General features: G+C 41.1%; 1 non-coding gene across 1 annotated transcript; it reads right to left on the bottom strand.

The window, feature by feature from the left end:
* Positions 1–494: 494 nt before the first annotated feature.
* LOC130026235 (U6 spliceosomal RNA) lies at positions 495–601 on the bottom strand. Its single transcript, XR_008792846.1, has one exon. It is a non-coding gene; the product is annotated as a U6 spliceosomal RNA (small nuclear RNA).
* Between the last annotated feature and the right edge of the window lie 8,589 nt (positions 602–9,190).

A 9,190-nucleotide genomic window follows, 5' to 3' on the forward strand; every position in this document is an offset into this window, starting at 1 on the left:
TCAGAGCAAGGCAGCCTTCCATCTGTGGTCCTAAGCAGATGCTAGAAGGTTCTCTGGCCTCTCAGTCCTTTGTCACCTACAGCCAGCACTATGCATGGAGCCCTGGCCAGCTTGAAACCTTTAGCACAATGAAATGGGGAATTCTCTCTTCATTTTCTATCTCTTGTGGTATAAGACTCAATTGCTATCTATATCTTTTAAGCCGTGATTTATTTACTTATTATTATTATTTTTAATTTTTATTTGTGAGACACCATGAGGTACAGTTGTAGACTTACAAATTTTTGTGCTTGGGTTTCAATTATACAATGATCAAATACCCATCCCTCCACCAGTGCCCGTTTCCCACCACCTCGGATCCCAGTATCCCTCCCACCCCCCATCCCCCCCATCCTACCCTGCCTCTGTGGCAGGGCATTCCCTTTTGTTCTCTCTCTCTTATTGGGTGTTGTGGTTTGCAAAAGAGGTAATGGGTGACAATCATGTTTGGTCTAAAAAATATGGAACGTTTCACAAATTTGCATGTCATCCTTGAGCAGGGGCCATGCTAATCTTCTCTGTATTGTTCCAATTTTAGAATATGTGCTGCCGAAGCGAGCACATAAGCCATGATTTTTAATGCAAGCAAACAGCTTTCATAGTCTACCCTTTTCCTGACGCCTGGTTTTCCCCATGATGAAGAGTTCCTCCAAATTTCCTCTTAATCGTATTAGTTGAAATTTGCAGACTGCTTCTGGGTGGAGGAGGACATAAATGTGCAGCATGACTATTGTTACCTTTTCCTGGGATACGTTCTCACCCACTGAAATGTTGGACTTCAGAAAAACAGGAGTGTTTAATTGTGTGAAGGGCACAGCCATAAAATTCCAAAGAGACTCTCTCGACGTAGGGGGAGGGAGCAAAGCCAGCTCTAATATGGGATGCTTCTGCAACCCTTCTCTACACTTCTGCACACAAAGTCCTATAAACCTGGAAAGAAGGACTAGGGGACAACAGCATCACAAAGCCAGAACATCTACAATTAGTGATACGGCTGTGTTTCCTAAAGGGGAGAATAGCATCACCACGGGATGCTAGAATAGTCCCAGCAGTAGCCTCAGGTATAAATGCAGTGTGGAGATTAGGGAGGCACTTTTTGTTTTTCCCCTTAAATAAAGTTGATTTCAGGGGTTGACTGAATGATTTTTTTCTGAAGAGGGATCAGTAAACAAGTAAGTTTGAGGTGTCTGTGATAGAGGAATGAACTCTATCTGTAGATGCCCATGTAGAAAGAAAATAATTAAAAAAAAACCCTGAAGGCTGGGCTGGAGAGATAGTACGGGGGCAGGATGTTTGGCTTGCACACATATATTCCCTCAAGCACCACCAGGAGTAATTACTGAGTGCAGAGCCAGGAGAAACCCCTGAGCATTGCTAGGAATGACCTCCCCCCCCAACGCAAAAACTGAAGGCCACCTATAACACTAAAATGTATTTTTCTAAAGTGTATTTCCTACAGTTGCCTCCTGCCATCTTGTGTTCTCCCCCCTTCACCCCCACCACCTTTTCCTTTCTCTACACTCTATGCCCCTCACCCACTCCTTTCCAAGTGTGGCTGCAGCAGCAGACACCGCACCATCTCTTCCCACACAGTTCTCCACGAGGGACGTGCAGCCGTGCCAACAAGTGTCCTTAAAGCAGAGATGAATAATGCTGCAACCAGCCCAATGTCTACTGGCACTTCAAGTAGAGGGCGAAGTACAGGAAAGTGTATAAGCTTTGCGGCAGAATTACAGAGTATGATGTAAGTATGTCTGTGTTGTGCATCTCAGTATTATTTTAAGTGCACTCATGTTGATAAGGGCTGGAGCGATAGCACAGCAGGTAGGTTGTTTGCTTTTTCTTGCAGCTGACCCGGGTTTGATTCCTTCGTCCCTCTTGGAGAGCCAGGCAAGCTACCGAGAGTATTCCACCCATTCCATGGCAGAGCTTGGAAAGCTCCCTGTGGCATGTTCAATATGTCAAAAACAGTAACAGCAAGTCTCACACTGGAGACATTACTGGTGCCCACTCGAGCAAATCTATGAACAATGGGAGGACAGTGCTACAGTGCTACAGTGCCTATGAAATACAGCCCAGACAGAAAGCTTGTGCCTAGATCCCCAGATCCACAGGGCCACTTGTTGCTCCAAAAAGCTCCTTGTGGGCCCCAAGACTCATCATGGGTCCAGAGCCAGTCTTGGTGGAGGTGTGGACTGATTCACGAGGCCTATAGCAGGACCCCCATTCTGAATGTTGACCCTGGAAAGGTCTAATACAGTTAGCTTGTAGACCACACTTTGAAAAACAAGAACAGGTGACTCCAGGATTTTTTCACTGTAGAAAATACATACATTCTATCCAGATATTCAGCCTTTGCATATCTTAGATACTCATCATCGCTGTGTACATTCTCAGGGAGAGACTATACTACCATATTTATGGATTGTACATGGGCCTTATTTATAAAAGAACAAGGTAATTTTATAGGTTTGTGGTAAAATAAAATAAATGCAGTATGCAAATGTCAGTATTTATTTCTCCTTCTTGACCCAGAAGAAAAATTTAATTTATAAAGAATAATGAGAAGCACAAACTATGGATCTCTGCAAAACACAGGGGGATCTGCATGCTGGACTTCCAGGATCCTTTCAAATAAACTTGAGGATCTTGACTTTACCATTCTCTTGGCTTCTCAGCTACAAGCCCTGGGTGCAACCCCCAGAGTCAAATGCCTGGTGATACTTCTTGACATTTACTTGGAGGACAGCAAAAAATGTTAAACTCCTGGGTCACTGGTGTGCATTCTGTAGAAGCTGACCCAAGGACTATAGGAGGAGATTTGAGATACCGCAAGGGGTCAACTGCAGGAGTGGAACTGGGTCCCCGATAGGCAGGAGGAGGCAGATTTTTTAATTACTTTTTTAATTAATACACTATGATTTACCAAGCTGTTCACAATATTGTTTTTTAGGCTTTAAATGTTGAAAAATTTCCTATCCCACCACCAATGTATCTTCCCCTTCACCAATGTCCTCAGTTTCCCATCCACTACTCCAGCCTGCCCACTTGCAGACACAAATAAATTTATGTCATGTTGTTTATTACAACAAAAGACAAATGGAATTATCAAAACATGTCCATAGAGTCAATTTGTGCTAATCATTTTATTTCACAATTATATAGCTGAAGTAATTGTCAGAGGGTACACTGTGCTGGTTAGTGGCAGGTGGGCTCTCTGTGTTATAGTTTAGGCTCATTGAGCTGGGTGGGATTCTAGGCAGTTTTCAACTAGATTTGATGTGACTCTACTCGGATGGCAGTACCATGAAATGTGGAGTTACAGAGCCATGCAGTCCAGGAGCTACAGCTCTCAAACAATTTGGTGACTTGGCAGTTTGATGAGGGTCAGTAGATGGTTTATTTCTATGTCAGAGGGTTTTGGGTGTGGTTTCAGGCTGCCGTGCCTTCAGACAGAAAGGAAAATCTGCACCCCCATTTCAAGAAGGCCCTAGAGTTCTCAGTCTGTTCTAGTCTACCTGGGAAGATGCAGAAATGTCGTGTTCTTTTGGAGATGTGCTGCTGGGCCTTTTCTCTGCTGGCAAGATGGAGGGTGTGAGCAGAGGCTCAGAGATGACTTTTTTGTCTCATATTTTCTCTGGGTTTTCTCTTTTTAAGACCTAACTTTTTGTGGGGGAATGGGATGGAAATCATACCTGGCAGTGCTCAGGGGACTGTGTAGAGCTGGGGATAAAACACGGCCTCCTTAAGCCAAGAGTGTGCACTAACCCTTTTAGCCATGTCTCTGGTCCGAAGACCTACTCTTTTGATACCTAATTTTAGAACAGGGAGTGAACCAGAGATCTGATAGGTAAAAGTTAGAATTTCAGTTTCCTGGCTATAAATTCTATGTTCTTTTCTTTAAGCCAGTTCACAAATAGCATCCATGCCATTGCAGGCAGAGAATGGGGTGGTATTTGAGGTTAAAAAACGTCACCACACCCCAGTCCCACTCTTCCTGGAGGCCTATTTGTGTTTAGAAGGGACCTTTTATGCATGACCCATATGCTTCACTAGCAACAAGATCTGAGGCTGAAAATGTGAATATAGTCATCCTAAGCTTCTTTCTTGGGGCCTCTTGGAGATAGTTAGGCCTTGATAAGATTCTGGGTGGCAGTTTCAGTCTTTGGTAGTTTGTTGAAGATGCTCTGAATTAGTTGATGTGTGTCTGACAAATATTTTTGTTCGTGTGTGTGTTTGTCCCTTCCCATTGTTTTCTTTTGGGAGTTACATCTGGCGATGCTCAAGGGTTACTCCTGGCTCATGCTTCAGGAACCACTCCTTTCGGTTCTTGATGGACCATATGGGATCCTGGGAATCGAACCCAGGTCAGCAGTGTGCAAGGCAAACGCTCTACCCGCTGTGCTATTGCTCCAACCCTGCTGTTCATTTTAAAATAAGCTTTTCACTATAAATCATATGTATTCTGTATTGTATATTTGTATTATAAATAGTTTCTTCAATTCTATAGGTTATCTTTACTTTTCTGATTTTTGTCTTTTTCTGTGCAGAAGCTTTATAATTTAATACAATTTCATTTGTTTTTATTTTGCTGATTATATTTTACGTGTCATAGTTCTTTTAAAAAATAGACAAAAGACAGGACTAGAGAGATAGTAAAGAGGGTAAGGTGCTTGCTTTACATTCCGCCAACCCTTTTAGGGATCCCCAGCATCACATATAATCTCCCAAGCACCACTAGGGGTCAATCCTGAACACAGAGGCAAGAACATTTCCTGAGCATCTTTGAGTGTGGTCCGCACAACCCCCCGCCTCCCCCACCGCAGAAAAAAACAACAAACAAAAGCAAAAACTACCAAAACTAATATCAAAGACATTCTTCTTTATGTTCTCCAATTTAAGTCTTTAACCCATTTCAAGTTAAATTTTTTAAATGACTGAAATGATCATTTGGTCCATTTCAAGCCTTCGGCAACTCTCAGAGATATTCTGCATTAGTTGTATTATTCCACCTCCTATTTCAGTGTATAGATCTGTCAGATTTGGCTGTTCGAAGGCTATATAGTCTCAACCATGAATTGAAAGACAACAAACAGCCTCTACACCCTGTGAAATGTAAAAGGCTTCCTTCCAGCTGGGAGATAGCCTAGGTGAAGCAGTTTTCCCTAATGCTCTTAGTGTATACTATTATAATCCATTGGCCTTATTTGGTGGATGTGGGGAAAGCAAGGGGAATATTAAATAACAGGGAAATAAATATTACACATGTGAAGCATTTAATATTCATCATTTTAGACAGGTGGACTGTGGCCAGAATCCAGGCAACAGCAATGGAGGGTGAAAAACAAAAATGTAGGACGTTTCGTTATAAATGGATGAAGCTGAAAGAAGCAGTGAGTTATTATGGTTGTAATGGTGTTTGCATAGCTTTTCTGCTGCATTGTTTCATTGTAAAGAAGAATCAATAAAAAAGATGATGTTTAAGGCTTTTAATTAAGTGAAGCTCATCTAAAACCAAATACAAGTGACTAGAGCCTGACTTTTTAAAATGCAAGCACTGCACTCAGATTTATTAATTTTTATGTCATGAATATTTAAATAAGCTGATCTGAATGGAATCCTTTTGCATAGAGCTTATATTTTTAATTAACTGAGTAGTCAACCATTAAAAATAAAATAATGATATGTATTGTGAGACTAATTGATTGGGAACAAAAGTTATTGTGCAAGTAATCAGAGATTTTAAAAATGAATAGAAATGAATAGAAATCAGCAAATGAATTATTGTTAACTCATGGTCTTACAAAAGACTCTGCCCAATATATCTTTTTATAAACACAATATTTTTAAATGTCTGAAGAAAACTATCTTTGTAGGAAGGTAATATGATCTTCAGAAGCAGAACTTTATTATTTCACTCCAGCTACAGAATATGTGGAATTGGGGTGTTTTTCTCTGTGATTCAATCCTCAAACCTAATTTTTACTGGATTTTGCATAAAATGCACCAACTCAAACTGAGGATAAATTTCCCCTGGATGTCAAGCTGCATGTTTTCTTACTAAGATGTGTATCAGTGCATATTTTAAACTCACTTTAAAGAAGGTTAGTTTAAAGACCTTTTCTCTTTTTTTACTGGAAAGAAATATTAAGGCATACCCTGGCATTCCTTCTTCCAAGTATGATTTTTCTCTGTGGGATTATCCTAAACTGAGGGATAATTTTCCTTCAATTAAAGGTTGAAGGACGTTCAGTTCTCAGATTCTTCTTTTTTTTGGGGAGGGAGCACACCCAGCAATGCTCAGGGGTTACTCTTGGCTCTGCACTCAGGAAACACTCCTGGTAGTGTTTGGGGATTCATATAGCATGCAGGGTTCTAACCCGAGTCACCTTTTGACAAGGCAAGTGTCCTCTGTACTCTCTCCAGCCAATCTCAAATTCTTCTTAAGAACTGAATTTATAAAATGAAGAAATCAAATAGAAATTCCACCCCACAATTTTGGTTGGCCAATGAATTCTTAGCGTCTGTTCAGTTAGGACTGAACTGATTAAAAGAAAAAGCACAAAGAGTTATACTCCATTCAAAAGGAGATTCAGTTCAGATTTTTTGCTGAATAGCTTTTCACATAGCTGATTGTTAAGCAAGGCATGTGTTGATTCAACACAACTGGAGGCAAAAACATGGCAGATGCTAGGGTTTCAAAGCATAAGGAGAAAAGAATGGAGAGAGGGAGTCTTCGGCATATTGCAGACAGAAATTGAGCATCTAGAACAGTGTTCCTCAACCATTTCTTTTGCTGTGGCCCATTTTCTTCCTGTGGTTCCCTATCTTACTGGCTTGTGTCCTAATTTCATGCTGTCCTCTCCACAGTCTACTCCCCTCCACCCATTGACCTGATTTTAACTGTGACTTACATGGAATATTCTGGGAGCCCATGGAGAGTCATAAGACCTTTAGTAGAAAAACACTGGGTGAGGGAATTGAGGATATTGGAAAGGAAATGGTTAAAGTGATGCACTAGGGAGGGAATGCAAAAGAGCCAAAGCTAGGGGAAGCAAATCAGTGGACCTCATAGATCAAGAAATTATGGAAATTTTGAAAATTGGTGCCACTTAATGCAGTACTTCTCTCACATTAAAATTCACAGGGAGTTTCTGAGATGAAGATTGAGCCTATAGATCTGGGATTGAGTAGGTTTGAGCTTTTGCATTTTTACCAGAAAATGCCAATATCTCTAGTCCAGACCAAACTTTGAGTAACTAGACTTGGGGATTCCAATTTCATTTGTCAGAATGTGAAGAATGTCCATACCAATGCATGAATTCTCTAATAAGTGTCTCTTGTGTACCTAGCAATCTTCTAGGCTCTCAGTTTTAAAGATGAAGAGAACCCATTTTTCCAAGAGCTTTTAGTCTTCTAGAGGAGATAAAATATGCAAACATTAAACCACTAGAGGAAAACTCAGTAGATTGTGTGTTAGAGTTATATGTGACAGGAAGACTTCTAAAAGAAAGGGACTTCTAAGCACAGTGAAGGGTAGAGCTTAGACAGGTGAAAGGTACAGGGAGGGGCTTACACAGAAATAAACCCAGAAGATACAATGCAGGTGCAAATGACTCCACTGCAGCCTCATCCTGTGACATCTCTGGGCTTGAAAAGGCTAAATGTTGTGGCTGAACATGAGTAAATCTGTAAAAGCAGGTGTGCCTCATACAGTCTTTAACACATCCAGCAGCTCCCAAACACAGTAAATGCCATTCAGTAAGAGGCCGACACGGCAGAAGAATTTAATGACCCACAGAGCAGTCACCAGGCATAGGCTAATATTCTTCTATAATAAGTGGGTTCTATATAAAGTAACAAAATAGGAGACTAACACCCAAGAATAGCCTAGATTAGTACCAGGAATTTTACTCCATGGCTTGGAGGCCAACCACACATACTAGGGGAAAGGGGAGCTCAGATAAAGAAGGGAACACCAAATGAAGGTGTTGGGAGGATCCTCCCAGTCTGGGAGAAACATGCGGAAAGTAGACTATAGACTAAACATGATTGTCACCCATTGCCTCTTTTGCAAACCAAAACACCCAATAAGAGAGAGAGAACAAAAGGGAATGCCCTGCCATAGAGGCAGGGTGGGATAGGGGGGATGGGGATTGGGAGGTATATTGGGATCCGTGGTGGTGGGAAATGGGCACTGGTGGAGGGATGGATATTTGATCATTGTATAATTGAAACCTAAGCACAAAAATGTGTAAGTCTGAAACTACCTCATGATGTCTCACTATTAAAAAATTTTTTTAATAAAAAAATTAAAAAATAAAATAAAAAAAGAAGTGGGTTCTAACAAGGAAAAAAAGTGGATTCCATGTTAAAAGTAGGAGAAAAAATTCAAATAATGATTATGGCATGACCCTCTAAATTACTAAATTTTTAAGCTTGCTTTTGCTGATGAATTGAACACATGAAAAAAAGGGTGGGCAGTGTTAACGCTCTTCTTAGCAAAACAATTATGTGTCAAATTGTAGACTGTCCAGGTTCCCAAGCCCTCAGAAAAGTAACACTTGCTCTGCGAACCTCTGGCCCCTCTGGGTTATACTGGAGTTGCCAAAGGACCTCCTGTCCCCTTCTGTACAAGAGCTAAATCTCCTCAGTCACATTTTGTAATGTGGTGATAAACATGGGTGCTCTGGTAACTCATCCAGTGTCAGGGGCATCAAAGGTATCTAGCAAAGAGGAAAAGGCTTTACCTATAAAAGACTTGTGGTTGGGCTGGGCCTTGGAGGTCAAGGGGCATAGGGTTAAGGACTTCAAAGTGAGACAGCAATTCCAGCAGAGTCTGATACAATTCTTATGGTGGGAAAACAGTGATCTGTAGATTTTGGTTGAAACCCATAAGTCACTGTGCCAGAAGCCAAGCTTGGTAAGGTAGACTGAGGCCAAGCTACTAAAGATGTTGAATAATAGATAAAGGATCTCAGCCCTTATCCTTACTAGGCAGTGATATCTAATCATAGAAGAATTATGGTTAGGAAAACAGTGATGCCTTGGCCCCAGCATCTATTAGAAAGCTTCACTCCACTCTCTCCTGAGTTAGATTATGATGGAGTCAGATGGTACAAGTAAACCACGGAGATGTGGGGTTTCGTTC

The sequence above is a fragment of the Sorex fumeus genome, unplaced genomic scaffold (assembly GCF_029834395.1).
Source record: "Sorex fumeus unplaced genomic scaffold, SorFum_2.1 ptg000033l, whole genome shotgun sequence".
Taxonomy (NCBI): Eukaryota; Metazoa; Chordata; class Mammalia; order Eulipotyphla; family Soricidae; genus Sorex; species Sorex fumeus.